Genomic DNA, 16,568 nt, shown 5'->3' with positions numbered 1-16,568 from the left:
AGCAAGATCCACCCACAAGGGAGCTCATCACATCTGACAAGCACACTGTAAGTAATAGTAACAGTATATCCTTAAGTGAAAAAAAATGAATGGATATTATTTGAAAATTAATAGTTTTTTTCTGAAATCTAGTATGTTCTCATGGGAATCATTTCCACCTTAATCTTCATAATAATCATTTGCAACAGATTTAAAGAGGGTTGACATCTCCTGTTGGCAGCATTCTGATGCATATCTTACACCATACCTGCAACAGCAAGAAATAACCATGGGGTGATGTGATTGTTTGTTCAGTCAAAAAAAAAAAAAAAAAAAAACACTGGCCTTCGGCCTATTGTCTGCCTGGGTCTTCATCACCATATTGGCCATGGAAGTAGGGAGACTACAAATGAATGTTTTTCTGGTGTTCTTTTCCTAAGGCAGCTGGTTAATTGTAGTTGATTGAAAGCACCCTTTGGGTTCAGCTGTATTATGGGCATTGTCCTGGCTTTGTCTCTGTCGAGGAGTTTGCTTTTTCGTTGATGCTGCCCCATCCCCTTTCTTTTTTTTTGTTGGTTAAACATCTTTATTGAATTATTGCTTGTGACATAGGAAAACATCTTTATTTAAAAATAATCAGACCATGTTAACAGCTCATATTTACAAACATTATACATTGTATATGTTGCTGTATAAGCAATATTATATAAAAATATTCAATTCCTGACTTCTCATTTTTTTATTTAAACAATAAACATCTTTATTAAATTATCACTTATAACACAGGCAATCATACAAATGTAAACAAACCATAATATTGCCATAATCCCAGCTGCAAGCATTTTACATCACAAACCATATTGACACAATCCTAGCTGCAAACATTATGCATCACTTATAATTTACCCAGTCATTGTCAATCAGACAGTACATAGCTCATTCAAGCGCTGCCTTAATTTAAACCTCAATCCTCCCCTTTATGTATTGTTCCTACAGTTCCCTTTTTTTCTTATGTAATTTGCTCCTACCCTTTTTTAAAGATCCCAATTCCAGTTGTTTTGTCTCTGATACTATATTCTGTACTTCTATAGCTGGTTAAGACTTTGATTTCCATTTTCTAGTAATTGCTTTTTGGCAGCCAACATAATTAGACTCAGCAAGGCCTTACTATGTCTAGGCAATTCCGATTATGTATCATATCTCAGAAAAATCATTTCCATAGTTACACCAATTTGCTCAACCAGTATTTCCGATAGAGTAGTGTGCAGGGAATCTTTAAAGTCTGCCATCACGCCTCCAACATTTGCTGTCTACCTGAGGAAAACTTTTCTGGAGTCTACTTGGAGTATAAAAATATCAGTGTAAACATTTCCAAGCAAAAATTCCAAATCGTCTAGATTTTGTTGTATATTTGGGAGACATGCATATATCCCCCATTGTTTCTGTGCGAATTGTTTGCCCAGATGTTCATGTTTCACTATTGCAGTCATTACATTTGGGTAATCTGCTGGCAGGTTGCCCTCAGTCGGCCTGATTAACAAAGTCTTGGGTCCTGCGTCGGTTGTTGTCCCTTCATCCATGACGTCAGGGGGTATAAAACATGCAGCCGACGCCATTACATCAGTCTTTCTTGCCGCGTGGTACCCGAAGCAGAAGCAGTTCACAAGTGCCGGTCGGCCGACTCCTGAAATTTTCGTTTTTGAGTTTCAGAACCAAAGTCTTCAACTAAAAGCTAAGTACCCCGTTGGAGAAACTTTTTCTTGCTCCTTACCGATGTCAGTAAAAGTTAATAATTGCATTACTTGTGAGAGGCAAATACCTCATAAGGATTTTCATTTATACTGTATTCCTTGCCTAGGCCCTGACCTCAACGTGCCTTGCTGCCGGTTTTGTGCTAAATTTAATCAATGCACGATTAAAAGTTGGTATATTTTTGCTTCTAAATATTTTGGCTCAAGATTTAATTATCCAGAAATGTCTTCGGTTAGCAATCCGACTACCGGAATACCTAAAAAACGCAAAGAAAAAGGACAGAGACAGACCGTCGAGGTCCAAAACTGATGATGACACTTTTCCTAAGCCAGTCGCCAGTTCGCCGGTACTCAGTGAGGTGTTTCGCAGCCCCTGATACGTGCTACTTCTGAGTCGCAGGCCTCTACTGAGACCCATTCAGAGTCCGGTATGCCTCGAGATGTTTCAGTTATGGAACCCGTGGATGTCTCTCCCTTAGATGGGTCCAGAGCTGCTGTGCAGGCACCGGCTTTTGAGGGTGTTTTCAGGCCTACAGATTTGTATATTAGACCGACGCCATCTTCAAAACTAAGACCAAAATCTAAATCTATGTCTAAAAAACCGACACCTGGGCCACATGTGCAGGCCCCTATGCCTAAAAAGCAAATGATCAAAATGGCTGAAGATTTAATTACTCTGATCAGGGGTAGCCAACCCCCTCCTTCTAAGAGGCCTAGGCAAGATCTTGATTATGAATCTTCTGAACAGGATTCTATTTCTTCTGACTCTTCTGATGAACAGGATTTGTCTATTCCTACTTATGAGGACTCTGATGCAGAAGATTCCATTCCTTCTGCTTCTCCCCCTGAGGTTTTTCTTTTGGGGAAACTTTACATACCTTACGGGAACATTTCCACTGGGAAAGTCAGGATTTCTCTGAATCTAAAAAGAGACTTAGGGATTTTCTTCTTCTTCCTCAGCATAGGCCTTTGGCTATACCTCCTGTTCTAGACATTGTTGATGATTTTTTTTCAGAATCTAGTATGACTCCTGATTCTCTGCCTCCGGTTCCTTGTAAGCCAGACAGATACTACAGGGTTCCTGACTCCCACAAATTCCTTTTCAAAAATCCTATTGCTGATCCTGAAACCATTTCTCATGGTCCCAAGAGCATTCAGGCATCTACTGCTAAAAATCCTACCCCTTCTGATAGAGATTCCAGGGCACTGGATAGATGGGGGGTAAGAAGGTTTACACGTCTGCAACCTTGGCAGTCAGGGCTTTAAACTGTCAATTTTATATGCTTAAATATCAACAGCATATCATGGGGCTACTTAAACAGAAAATTATGTTAATTTCTGACTGTGTGGAAAATAAAGATTTGCAGGATTTATTACATTCAGCTGAACAAGTTGGAAAACATACTTTGCAATGTGGTTTTGATTCCTTGGAGGCCTCTTGCAGGGCTGCTATAACTGGATCTGTGCTAAGAAGGCATGCTTGGCTCAAACAGCAAACTCTGCCTGACCATGTTAAATCAAAATTGTTGGATGCTACTTTACAACAGGACTGTCTCTTTGGTAATAAGGCTGAAGAAGTGTTAAAAAGATGGAAGATAAAGCTAAATCTATGCAAACTGTGAAAGATTTCTTACAAGTGCAACCTCCAAGATTTAGTAGGCACTGGCCTACTAAGAACTGGTCCTTTCCAGTCCCCTCGAGAGCCACTCAAGTCAAATCAAGACATTCCAAAGGTTCCAGGTTTCAGTCACAAGGAACTTTTAGAACAAAACAATGGGGTGCCTCCACCTCCAAATCTGGAAACAACAAGGCACCTCCCTATAGTAAACAGTCTCAATGACTTCCCTCTACAATCACCAAGCACTTACCTTTTAGCCACCCCTTTGGGGGGAAAACTTGCACTTCATGCACGAAACTGGCAACTTATTATCCAAGACAAATGGGTTTTAAATGTAGTATCCCAGGGATACAGATTTCATTTCCACACGTTGCCAATCCCAAACAGAAAGCCAGATCTGCCCTCAAATCAGTGGGCAGAGGCCCAGAAACAAGTTATGTCCCTCATGGACATGGGGGTATACAGCCAGTACCAGAAGAGGAAAAGGGACAAGGTTTCTACTCAAGACTTTTCCTGGTACTCAGAAAAGACAAATCATGGCGTCCAATTCTGGACTTATCCAGTCTAAACACATTTCTGGACATTCCAAAATTCAAGATGCTGACTCTTTAACAGTTACTACCTATGCCAGGCAAAGATGCCTGGTTGGTAACTCTAGACTTGAAAGAGGCTTACCTGCATATCCCAATCAGGGAACCTTGCAGAAGATACCTCTGCTTCAAAGCAGGCTACTTGCATTACCAGATGTTCTTTGTGTTTCACTGTTGCAGTCATTACATTTGCGTAGGACTACTCTTTTGGGGAAACCTTGCATACCATGAGGGAGCATTTCCACTGGGAGAGCCAAGATATTTCAGAATCTAAAAAGAGGCTCAGGGATTTCCTTTTACTACCTCAACACAGGCCACTAGCTATTCCACCTGTGTTAGATATTGTAGATGATGTTTTTACGGAGTCTAGTCTTACACCTGACTCCTTACCTCCAGCTCCTGTTAAGCCCGACAGATATTACAGGGTTCCTGACTCTCATAAATACCTTTTTAAAAACCCTGCTGCAGACCCAGAAACTCTTTCACAGGGTCCCAAAGGAGATGTTCATCATGTTACCCTGCTGCAGTCATCACACTTGGGTTATCCTGCCGTCAGGCGGTCCCGCAGTCGGCCTGAGTTCCAAAGTCTTGGTCCGGCGTCGGTTGCTGTCGCTTCTTCCCTGACGTCAGTGCACCAGGGATATATAAGAGGCATCTGACGCCATTTTCTTCAGTCTTTCTTGCCGCGCGGTGCCCGAAGCAGAAGCAGTTCGCAAGTGCCGGTCGGCCGACACCTGAGATTTTCTAATCGAATTTCAGTCCGAAGTCTTCAATAAAGCTAAATACCCCGTTGGGGAAACTTTTCTTGCCTCAGTCCGATGTCAGAAAAAGTTAACAATTGCATTTCTTGTGGGAAGCAAATACCTCATAAGGACTTCCATTCTTATTGTATTCCTTGCCTAGGCCCAGACCACGACGTCACAGGTTGTCGGTTTTGTGCTAGGTTTAATAAACGTACTATCAAACACCGTTTTGATTTCGCACAACATTACTTTGGTAGGAAATTTAATTATATCATGCCATCGGAGCAGCCGACGACTGGCATGCATAAAAAACGCAAGGATAAGGACAGGCAGCCTAGGAACAAGCCAGACTCCGAGGCGTCTGCTGGGCCTGTCGCCGGTTCTCCGGTTTTCAGTGAGGTGCCTATGCAGTCCCTGACGACCGCGGAATAGGAACCCCAGACAGCTGCGGATTCTCAAGCGGAGTGTACTAGGCCATCGCAGCCATCTTCATTAGGCCCTTCCGACACCGGAGCAGAAGGAGATCTCGGTGCAGTAGAAACACCCTCAGTTGCAGAAGCTGTCTTCAGACCGACTACACTCACCATTAAATCTTATGCTAAGCTTAAAACTCCATTAAAACCAAAAAAGGCTGTACATCAGTCTACAGTTCAAGGCCCCATGGCTAAGAAACAGATGCTTAAGATGGCTGAAGAGTTGATTACCCTAATCAGGGGTTCCCATCCCCCTCCAGATAAAAGACCAAGACAAGAGGAGGATTATGCTTCCTCTGACCAGGTTTCAGTTACCTCAGATTCTTCTGAGGAACAGGATTACACTTTTCCCCCTTATGAAGACTCTGATGCTGAAGACTCTATTCCCTCAGCATCTACCCCTGAAGACTACTCCTGCGGGGAAACTTTACATACCATGAGGGAACATTTCCACTGGGAAGGCCAGGACTACTCTGATTCTAAGAAAAGGCTCCGAGAGTTCCTTTTACTACCCCAGCACAGACCACTTGCTATCCCTCCAGTTTTAGACATTGTGGATGATATTTACTTGGAGTCTAGTCTAAATCCAGATTCTCTACCTCCTGCTCCAGCCAAACCAGACAGGTACTACAGAGTACCTGACTCACACAAATTCCTTTATAAAAGCCCTGTGGCTGACCCAGAAACAATTTCCCAGGGTCCCAAAGGGGCTAAAGCTTCTATGGCTAAAAATCCTGTGCCCTCTGAAAGGGATTCCAGAGCCCTAGATAGATGGGGAAAGAAGATATACACTTCAGTTACTCTGGCTATGAGAGCATTAAATTGTCAGTTTCACGTGCTGAATTATCAGCAATTTCTAATGTGTCAATTAAAACAAAAAATGAGCACACATTCTGAACAGTCTGAATTCAAGGAAATGCAGGATCTGTTGCATGCAGCTGAACAGGTGGGCAAACATACTTTACAATGTGGATTTGATTCATTGGAAGCTTCCTGAAGAGCAGCTGTTACTGGGTCTGTCATACGTAGACATGCTTGGTTAAAAGAACAAACCCTACCTGATCATGTTAAAGCAAAATTATTGGATGCACCTTTACAGCAGGATGTATTATTTGGTGTCAAAGCAGAAGAGGTTTTAAAGAAAATGGAGGATAAGGCAAAGTCTATGCAGACGGTCAAGGATTTTTTAAAGGTACAACCCCCTCATTTCAGCAGAAATTGGCCAACAAAAAACTGGTCCTTTCCAGCTTCTGACAGATCACAGAGCGGCAAATACAGATGCCCAAGGGGCAGAGGTCAGTCACAAGGCCCTTACAAACCTCGCCAATGGGGTACTGCTACCCAGAAAGGAGGAGAAGACAGGCCCCAAGCTAGCAGAAGACAAACACAATGACTCAATCCACAAACTACCAAGCAAATCTCTCTTGGCAGCTCCCTTGGGAGGAAAATTAGCACTCTTTGCAGACAACTGGCACATCATCACAAAAGACAAATGGGTCCTAAACATCGTCTCACAAGGATACAGATTCCACTGTCATACCTTGTCAAGGATAAAAGGAATGCCAAACCTGCCACCAAATCAATGGGCAGAGGCACAAAAACAAATTACAACTCTCATGGACATGAGAGCCATTCATCAGGTACCTACACAGGAGAAAGGACAAGGATTTTACTCAAGACTCTTTCTAGTCCCAAGAAAAGACAAAGCATGGAGACCCATTCTGGATCTTTCAATTCTGAACACCTATCTACAAGTACCAAAATTCAAGATGCTAACACTACAGCAGCTTCTTCCCCATGCTGGGCAAGAATTCTTGGCTAGTAACGTTGGACCTCAAGGAGGCATACCTGCATGTCCCTATCAGACAAAATTGCAGAAGATCCCTCCGCTTCACTGCAGGTTCAACCCATTATCAATTCTCTGCACTGCCCTTTGGCTTATCTACTGCGCCCAGGGTCTTCACAAAATGCCTGGCACCAGTAATTGCATACTGCAGACAAAGAGGAATTCAAATATACCCATACCTGGACGACTGCCTTATTCAAGCAGAAAGCAAGAACATTCTTTTAAAGCATCTGGCATTTGTCAAACACCTTCTAAGTTGCCTAGGGTGCACAGTAAACGAAAAGAAATCAAAACCAGTGCCCTCACAAAACATAATATTCCTGGGTGCCAGCTTGAATACAACAGCCCAGATGGCTTATCTCAAGCCAGACAAGCAACAACAGCTGACTCAATACTTCAAAATAATGGCAACAAAGTCTCAACTCCCTGCAAGAAAAATTCTGCAGGCCTTGGGATTCATGGCATCTTGCATACTACTAATACCATTTGCAAAACTGCATATGAGGAAATTACAATGGTACCTGAAAAGCGTATGGACTCAGCACAGCCACAGCTTGGAAACAATGATACCACTCATTCCCTGCCTTCAACAGGAGTTTCTATGGTGGGCACAGGCATGTCACCTCAACAAGGGTCAGCCTTTCGCCTTACCCACAGCCAGGCAAACTATGACAACAGATGCATCGGACTATGCTTGGGGAGCACACATGGCAGGACAGTGCATTCATGGCAAATGGACTACAGATCAAAGGCATCTGCATATCAATCAAAAAGAAATGCTAGCAGTACAGAATTCCCTAACAGCTTTCAAGGACCTCTTACACCCAGGGCAACTAATAATAAGGACGGACAATACCACAGTAATGTGGTACATAAACAAGCAAGGGGGCACACATTCCTACCCTGTATGCAGGCAAGCAATGACTTTGTGGAACACAGCACTGTCTTACCAGGTTCAATTACAAGCACAATTCCTGCCAGGAAAGAAAAACACATTGGCAGATGACCTAAGCAGAAACATCATGGATCCCCACGAGTGGAAACTAGATCCACAAGTATTTGCAATGATAACTCAAAAATGGGGACGCCCAGACATAGATCTGTTTGCCAACCCCCAAAACTACCAACTTCAAAAATTTTGCACAAGGATATTCTATCCACAAGCTTGGAAAGTGGACGCCCTCTCATTCAGTTGGAAAACATTAACAGTGTATGCCTTTCCTCCACTGCCTCTTCCAGCAAAGGTACTGCTGAAAGTCAGATTAGAGAGGCCACAAATGATACTCATTGCACCAGACTGGCCACGCCAGCACTGGTATCCAATTCTAAGGAACGTGGCCCATGGCCCACCATGGATTTTACCACAAATTCCTCACCTGCTCACATAGCGAGACAATCAGATTCTACACAGCCAGCTCAAGACTTTAAACCTGGCTGCATGGCAAATTACCTAAACAACCAGCCAACACCTCTATCCAAAGCTGTTATGGATGTCATTTTGGAGGCCAGGAGGCCCAGCACCAGGAAAACCTATTCAGACAAATAGAAAAGATTTTGCACCTGGAACCAGGCTAAAGGCCAAAATCCCCTTGATACAAACATTCCTCAGATTCTACAATATTTAACTGAGATGTTACACAAAGGACTTTCCTTTTCATCTATTAAGATCCACGCCTCAGCAATTTCAGCTCATTACAACACAGATTCTCCTTTATTTTCACATCCACTCCTAAGACAGTACCTCAGAGGGGCTAAGAACATAAGACCACCCAGGAGAGCACCAACACCTACTTGGGATCTCAACTTTGTTCTGGAAAAACTTACACTGCCGCCCTTTGAACCAGCTTTTTCAGCTGATTTAAAATTTCTTTCATGGAAAACTGCCCTGCTACTAGCAATAACTTCAGCTAGAAGAGTCTCAGAGCTACAGGCGCTAACGGCAGTGGAGCCTTTCCTCATTTTTCATCAAGACAGAGTCTCTCTACGAACTAACCCTTCCTTTATGCCAAAGGTGGTATCCAGTGTAGCCCTAAACCAAACCATTCATTTGCCCACCTTTTTCCCAAATCCCCAGAACAAAGGAGAAAGACTCCTGCACTCTTTGGACATTCACAGGCAATTACATTACTACTTGGATAAAACTAAGGCTTTCAGAAAATCTGACCAGCTCTTTGTAGCCTATGCTGCAGGATCACAAGGAAAAGCGATCTCAAAACAGACCATTTCAAAATGGATAGGGCATTGCATACGTTTCTGCTACACGCATCATGGGAAACCGGTACCTGCTAACATTAGGTCCCACTCCACCAGGGCTACAGCTACATCAGCAGCCTTTCTCAGGGGGGTGCCAACCAAGGATATTCTGGAAGCTGCAACTTGGAGTTCAGTACACACCTTCACCAAACACTATCACTTACCTCTATATTCTAAGACCAGAGCTGGTTTTGCCACTGCAGTTTTGCAGGGCCTACTAGCTTCTTCTAACCCTATTTAACTCCACCACCCATCCTTAGCTTTGGGATTCAACCCAAGTGTGGTGACTGCAGCAGGGTAACACGATGAACATAGTACAGTTTTGTACCTACCATAAATGTAGATGTTCGAGTGTTCACCCTGCTGCAGTCCAGGTTACCCTCCCTCCATCCCCTCTGAACTAGCTGGACTTATCTATACCACTCTATCCTATACAACCTCTATGGTGTATTTGCTTGTGCCTGAAGGTATTGTTTTATTTTTATATGTACTTTTTTGTATAGCTATATATATATATATATATATATATATATATGTATATGTATATATAGATATATATATATAGATATATAGATATATATATATATATATATATATATATATATATATATATATATATATATTGCCTACCTATTGGGGGCATCTGACACTGACATCTGGGGCAAGAAAAACTGAAGAAAATGGCGTTGGATGCCTCTTATATACCCCTGGCGCACTGACGTCAGGGAAGAAGTGACAGCAACCGACGCCGGACCAAGACTTTGGAATTCAGGCCGACTGCGGGACCGCCTGATGGCAGGATAACCCAAGTGTGATGACTTTAGCAGGGTGAACACTCGAATATCTACATTTATGGTAGGTACAAAACTGTACTTTAAGGCTTCCACTGCAAAAAACCCTGCCCCCTCTGACAGAGATTCTAGGGCACTGGATAGATATAGAAAAAAGGTTTACATATATGCTACCTTGGCTATAAGGGCCTTAAACTGTCAGTTTCATATGCTCAAATATCAGCAACATGTCATGGCATTGCTTAAACAGAAAATGTTATTAAACTCTGAATGTGCAGAAAACAAGGAAATGCAGGATTTATTGCATGCAGCTGAACAAGTTGGAAAGCATACTTTGCAAAGTGGTTTTGATTCTTTGGACGCCTCCTGCAGGGCCAAAGTTACGGGTTCTGTAATTAGGAGGCATGCTTGGTTAAAGGAACAAAATCTGCCTGATCATGTCAAAGTTAAATTATTAGATGCACCTTTACAGCATAATACATTGTTTGGTGTTAAAGAAAATGGAGGACAAAGCTAAATCTATGCAAACTGTCAAAGATTTTTTACAAGTACAGCCACCTAGGTTTAGTAGACACTGGCCTGCAAAGAATTGGTCCTTTCATGTGTCAGACAGACCTCAAAGGGGCAGATCCAGACACTCTAGATGCAGATCCCAGGCGCAAGGTTCCTACAGGTCAAAGCAATGGGGTGCTTCTACCTCCAAAGTTGGAGAAGACAAATCACAACCATACAAGAAACAGTCCCAATGACTTCCCCCTGCCTGCACCAAGCACTTATCTCCTGGCAGCATCCTTAGGGGGAAAATTAGCACTTTTTTCTCAAAGTTGGCACATTATAACCCAGGACAAGTGGGTTCTAAATATCATGTCACAAGGGTACAAGTTCCATTTCCATACCCTGCCAAAGGCAAACAGCTGGCCAGATCTGCCAAAAAATCAATGGGCAGAGGCACAAAAACAAGTCTCATCCCTCATGGACATGGGGGCCATTCAACAAGTACCAGAGCAAGAGCAGGGACAAGGATTTTACTCAAGACTGTTCTTGGTACCCAGAAAGGACAAGACCTGGAGACCAATACTGGACCTATTTATTCTGAACACGTTCCTGGATATGCCAAAATTCAAGATGATTACCTTGCAGCAGCTTCTGCCCATGCTGGGCAAGAACGCTTGGCTGGTGACTCTAGACCTAAAAGAGGCATACCTGCATGTCCCAATCAGACAGTTATGCAGAAGAAACCTTAGATTCAAGGCTGGCTCAATGCATTACCAATTCTCTGCACTGCCCTTTGGCTTATCTACTGTGCCCAGGGTCTTTACAAAGTGCCTGTCACCAGTAATTGCATTTTGCAGACAAAGAGGAATACAAATATATCCTTACTTGAATGACTGTCTAATTCAAGCAGAGAACAAGGACATTCTTCTACAGCATCTGGTGTTTGTGAAAAGACTTCTAACATGCCAAGGGTACATAGTCAATGAAAAGAAATCAAAACTAGTACCCTCTCAAGAGATAATATTCCTGGGTGCAAGCTTAAATACAACTGCCCAGATGGCTTATCTCACGCTAGCAAACAAAGGCAACTGACTACCTATTTCAAAATGTTGGCAACAAAGGCCCAGTTATCTGCAAGAAAAATTCTGCAGGCTTTGGGCTTCATGGCATCCTGCATTCTACTAATTAAATATGCAAGATTGCATATGAAGAAACTTCAATGATATCTAAAAAGTGTTTGGACTCAACATTGCTACAGCCTGGAAACAATGATTACTCTCATTCCCTGCCTACAACAGGAGTTTCGATGGTGGGCAAAGGCTTGTCACCAAAACAAGGGACAGCCATTCACATTAACCCCAACCAGGCAAACACTAACAACGGATGCATCAGATTATGCCTGGGGAGCCCACATGGCAGGAAGATGCATTCAGGGCACATGGTCCTCAACCCAAATGCATCTACATATCAATCAAAAAGAGAAGCTAGCTGTTCAGAATGCCCTGACAGCCTTCAAGGACCTACTTCATCCGGGACAACTACTGATAGACAGACAACACCACGGTCATGTGGTATATAAACAAGCAGGGGGGCACACATTCTTACCCCCTTTGCAGACTAGACATGACTTTGTGGAACACAGCATTAACTTACCAAGTACATCTGCAGGCACAATTCCTGCCAGGAAGGAAAAATACTCTGGCAGAAGAACTAAGCAGAAACCTCATGGATCCCCACGAGTGGCAGCTGGATCCACAAGTCTTCAGCATGATAACTAGGAAATGCGGATGCCCAGACATAGATCTATTTGCCTCCCCTCACAACTACCAACTAAAAAGATTCTGCACAAGGACTTATCACAGACAAGCATGGAAAGTGAACGCCCTATCTTTCAGCTGGAAAGACCTATCAGTATATGCCTTTCCCCCACTGCCTGTCCTTCCCAAGGTACTCCTAAAGGTCAGACAGGAGAAGCCAAAAATGATACTGATTGCCCCAGACTGGCCCCATCAGTATTGGTTTCCAGTCCTAAAGAACTTGTCTCAATGCCCAGCTTGGCCCTTACCTCAAATACCTCATCTACTGTCCCAGCAAAACAATCAGATCCTGCACAGCCAAGTCAGGACTTTAAACCTGGTAGCATGGCGGATAATGTAGTCATACAAAACACATCTCTCAGTAAAGCTGTAATGGATGTCATTTTCGAGGCCAGAAGGCCTAGTACTAGAAAATCTTATGCTGGAAAATGGAAGAGATTCTGTGCTTGGAAACAGGCACAAGGAACTGATACAGCTGCGCCAAATATTCCTCAGATTTTGCAATACTTAACTGAGATGCTGGACAAAGGCCGATCTTTTTCATCTATTAAAATTCATGCCTCTGCCATTTCAGCTCATTACAATACAGAGCCACCAATCTTTTTCATTCCTTATTAAAACAGTACCTCAGAGGAGCCAAAAATGTAAGGCCTCCAAGGAGATCACCAATGCCTGCATGGGACCTCAACTATGTCTTGGAAAAACTCACCCTGCCTCCTTTTGATCCAGCTGCTACTGCTGATATAAAGTTTTTATCTTGGAAAACAGCTGTGCTCCTAGCAATAACTTCTGCAAGATGAGTTTCAGAGCTACAGGCACTCATGGCTGTGGAACCTTTTATCATTTTTTATCCAGATAGGGTCTTTCTGAGGACAAACCCAACATTTATGCCTAAGGGTGGTGTCCAGTGTGGCTCTTAACCAAACTATTCATCTGCCAACTTTTTATCCAAATCCACAGAACAAGGGGGAGAGAATTCTGCATTCTTTGGACGTACACAGACAGCTTAGATTCTACTTGGACAGAACCAAAGCTTTCAGAAAGACAGAGCAATTACTAGTGGCATATGCTGCAGGATCACAAGGAAAGGCCATCTCAAAGCAGACTATTTCAAAGTGGATAGGCCACTGCATTCATTTCTGCTACTTACATCATGGCAAGCCAGTGCCTAAGGGCATTAGGCCACATTCAACCAGAGCTGCAGCCACTTCAGCAGCCTTTCTCAGGGGAGTACCAACCAAGGACATTTTAGAGGCTGCTACTTGGAGTTCAGTGCACACCTTTACAAAGCACTATCATCTTCCACTCTACTCTAAATCCAGGGCAGGCTTTGCCACTGCAGTTCTGCAGGGCCTCATAGCCGCTCCTAATGCTGTTTAGCTCCAGCCTCCCATCCATAGCTTTGGGAGTCTACCCAAATGTAATGACTGCAACAGTGAAACATGAAGAACAGTGAATACACTCGAACATCTACATTTATGGTAAGTGTACACAACTGTACTTTCTCTGCACTGCCCTTTGGCTTATCTACTTCGCCCAGGATCTTTACAGAGTGCCTGCATTTTGCAGGCAAAGAAATATTCAAATATATCCATACTTGGACGATTGTCTAATTCAGGCAGAAAACAAGGACATTCTTCTAAAGCATCCGGCGTTTGTAAAAAGGGTTCTAACTTGTCTAGGGTACACCATAAATGAAAAGAAATCACAACTGGTGCCCTCTCAAAAAATTACATTCCTGGGTGCAAGCTTGAATACATCTGCTCAGATGACTTACCTTACGCCAGAAAAGCAAATTCAATTGGTGACTTCAAACAGGTGAACACAAAAACCCTGCTATCTGCAAGACAAATTCTGCAAGCCTTGGGGTTCATGGCCTCCTGCATTCTTCTAATTCCATATGCAAGACTGCATATGAGGAAACTTCAGTGGTACTTAAAAAGTTTATGGAGTCAACATTGTCACAGCCTGGAAACAATGATTCATCTCATACCTTGCCTGCAACTAGAGTTCCTGTGGTGGGCAAAGGCCTGCCACCAAAACAAGGGACTGCCATTCACTCCACCCCCTGCCATCCATACCCTAACTACAGATGCATCAGACTATGCTTGGGGGGCACATCTGGCAGAAAAGTGCATTCAGGGCAAATGGAGCTCAAATCAAATGCACCTACATATCATCAGTCAGAAAGAGATGCTAGCTGTACAGAATGCACTGACAGCCTTCAAGGACTACCTTCATCCATGACAACTAATGATAAAGACAGACAACACCACAGTAATGTGGTACATAAACAAGCAGGGGTACACATTCCTACCCCCTTTGCAGGCTAGCCATGGTATTGTGGAACACGGCCTTGACCTACCAAATGCAAGCTCAATTCTTGCAAGGAAAGCAAAGTACTCTGGCAGACGAACTAAGCAGAAATCTTATGGACCCACACAAATGGAAACTGGAACCACAAGTTTTCGACATATTGACATGCAAATGGGGGAGCCCAGACATAGATCTTTTTGCCTCACCCAATAACTATCAGTTGGACAAATTCTGCACAAGAATTCATCACAAAAAAGCTTGGAAAGTGGATGCTCCTATCATTCAGCTGGAAAAACCTATCAGTCTATGTTTTTCCCCTCTGCCTCTGCTCTCCAAAGTTCTACTAGTCAGACAGGACAAACCAAAAATTATTCTGATTGCTCCAGACTGGCCTCGCCAACACTGGTACCCACTCCTGCGCAGTGTGTCATACCTTCCTCCATAGCACCTGCCTCAGACACCTTACTTACTGTCTCTGCAGAACTACCAAATTCTGTACAGTCCGCTCCAAACTTTGAATCTTGCAGCGTGGCTAATCAACTAATTTCACCCTTGCCATTCCTCAGCAAACCTGTGATGGATGTCATTTTGGAGTCTAGAAGGCTTAGTACTAGAAAATCTTATGCTGACAAATGGAAAAGATTCTGTGCCTGGAACCAGTCACAAGGAATAAACACAGCAATGCCCAATATTCCTCAGATTCTGCAATACTTAACTGAGATGCTTCACAAGGGCCTATCTTTTTCTTCCATAAAAATCCATGCCTCTGCCATTTCAGCTCATTACAACACAGAACCTCACCTCTTCTCTCATCCTCTGCTAAAGCAGTATCTCAGAGGGGCCAAACATTTAAGACCTCCCAGGAGAGCACCAACTCCTGCATGGGACCTCAATTTTGTTTTGGAAAAACTCACTCTCCCTCCTTTTGAGCCAGCTGCTACTGCAGACCTAAAATTTCTCTCCTGGAAAACAGCTTTCCTTTTAGCAGTCAGTTCAGCTAGAAGGATTTCAAAATTACAGGCTCTTATGGCAGTGGAGCCTTTCATTATTTTTCATCCGGGCAGGGTGGCTGTCAGGACCAATCGATCTTTTCTGACCTGGTGGTCTAGTGGTTAGGATTCAGCGCTCTCACCGCCACGGCCTGGGTTCAATTCCCGGTCAGGGAAGCTTCAATAAACCTTTCCCCCTCACTGTCTCTCTTCAAGAGAAATCTGGACGAATTGATGGGTGATCGTAGGTTTACCCCGGGGGTCATCTCTGTGTCATTGCTAGATAGAGGCACAGTAAACTAAATTTAATTTAAATTGTACACTTTTGTATCATTACATGGGGTGGCGAAAGTCACATACACCTTGGCTAGGCTTATAAATGCCCTAGGGCAGATAGCCTAGTACTATACTATGAAACTATGCCTAAGGTGGTATCCAGTGTGGCTCTTAATCAGACCATTCATCTGCCAACTTTCTTTCCCAATCCACAGAACAAGGGTAAGTGGATTCTGCATTCATTGAATGTACACAGACAAATTAGATTCTACTTAAACAGGACATAATCTCTAAGAAAATCTGAACAACTATTGGTGGCATTTTCTGCAGGGGCAGAGGGAAAGGCTATTTCAAAGCAGACTATTTCCAAATGGATAATCCATTGTATTTGTTTCTGCTATATGCACCATGGTAAACCTATCCCCAAGGGGATCAGATCTCATTCCACCAGGGCTGCATCTACTTCTGCAGCCTTTCTCAGAGGGGTTCCTACTAGAGACATTCTAGAAGCTGCTACCTGGAGCTCAGTTCATACGTTCACCAAACATTACCTCTCTTCTCTAAATCCAGAGCTGGCTTTGCCACTGCTGTCTTGCAGGGCCTTATAGCTGCTCCTAATGCTGTATAAATC

At 43.3% G+C, this 16,568-nt stretch overlaps 1 protein-coding gene across 1 annotated transcript in view; it reads left to right on the top strand.

Moving 5' to 3' along the window:
- PTAR1 (protein prenyltransferase alpha subunit repeat containing 1) overlaps positions 1-16,568 on the top strand; it is a 690,645-nt gene that overhangs the window by 311,636 nt on the left and 362,441 nt on the right. The window lies entirely within an intron of this gene.

Source organism: Protopterus annectens, chromosome 2.part2 (assembly GCF_019279795.1).
Source record: "Protopterus annectens isolate FY-2018-M chromosome 2.part2, PAN1.0, whole genome shotgun sequence".
NCBI classification, from domain to species: Eukaryota; Metazoa; Chordata; order Ceratodontiformes; family Protopteridae; genus Protopterus; species Protopterus annectens.
The sequence above is the reverse complement of the archived record's forward strand: the minus strand, read 5'-3'. Positions and strand labels throughout refer to the sequence as shown.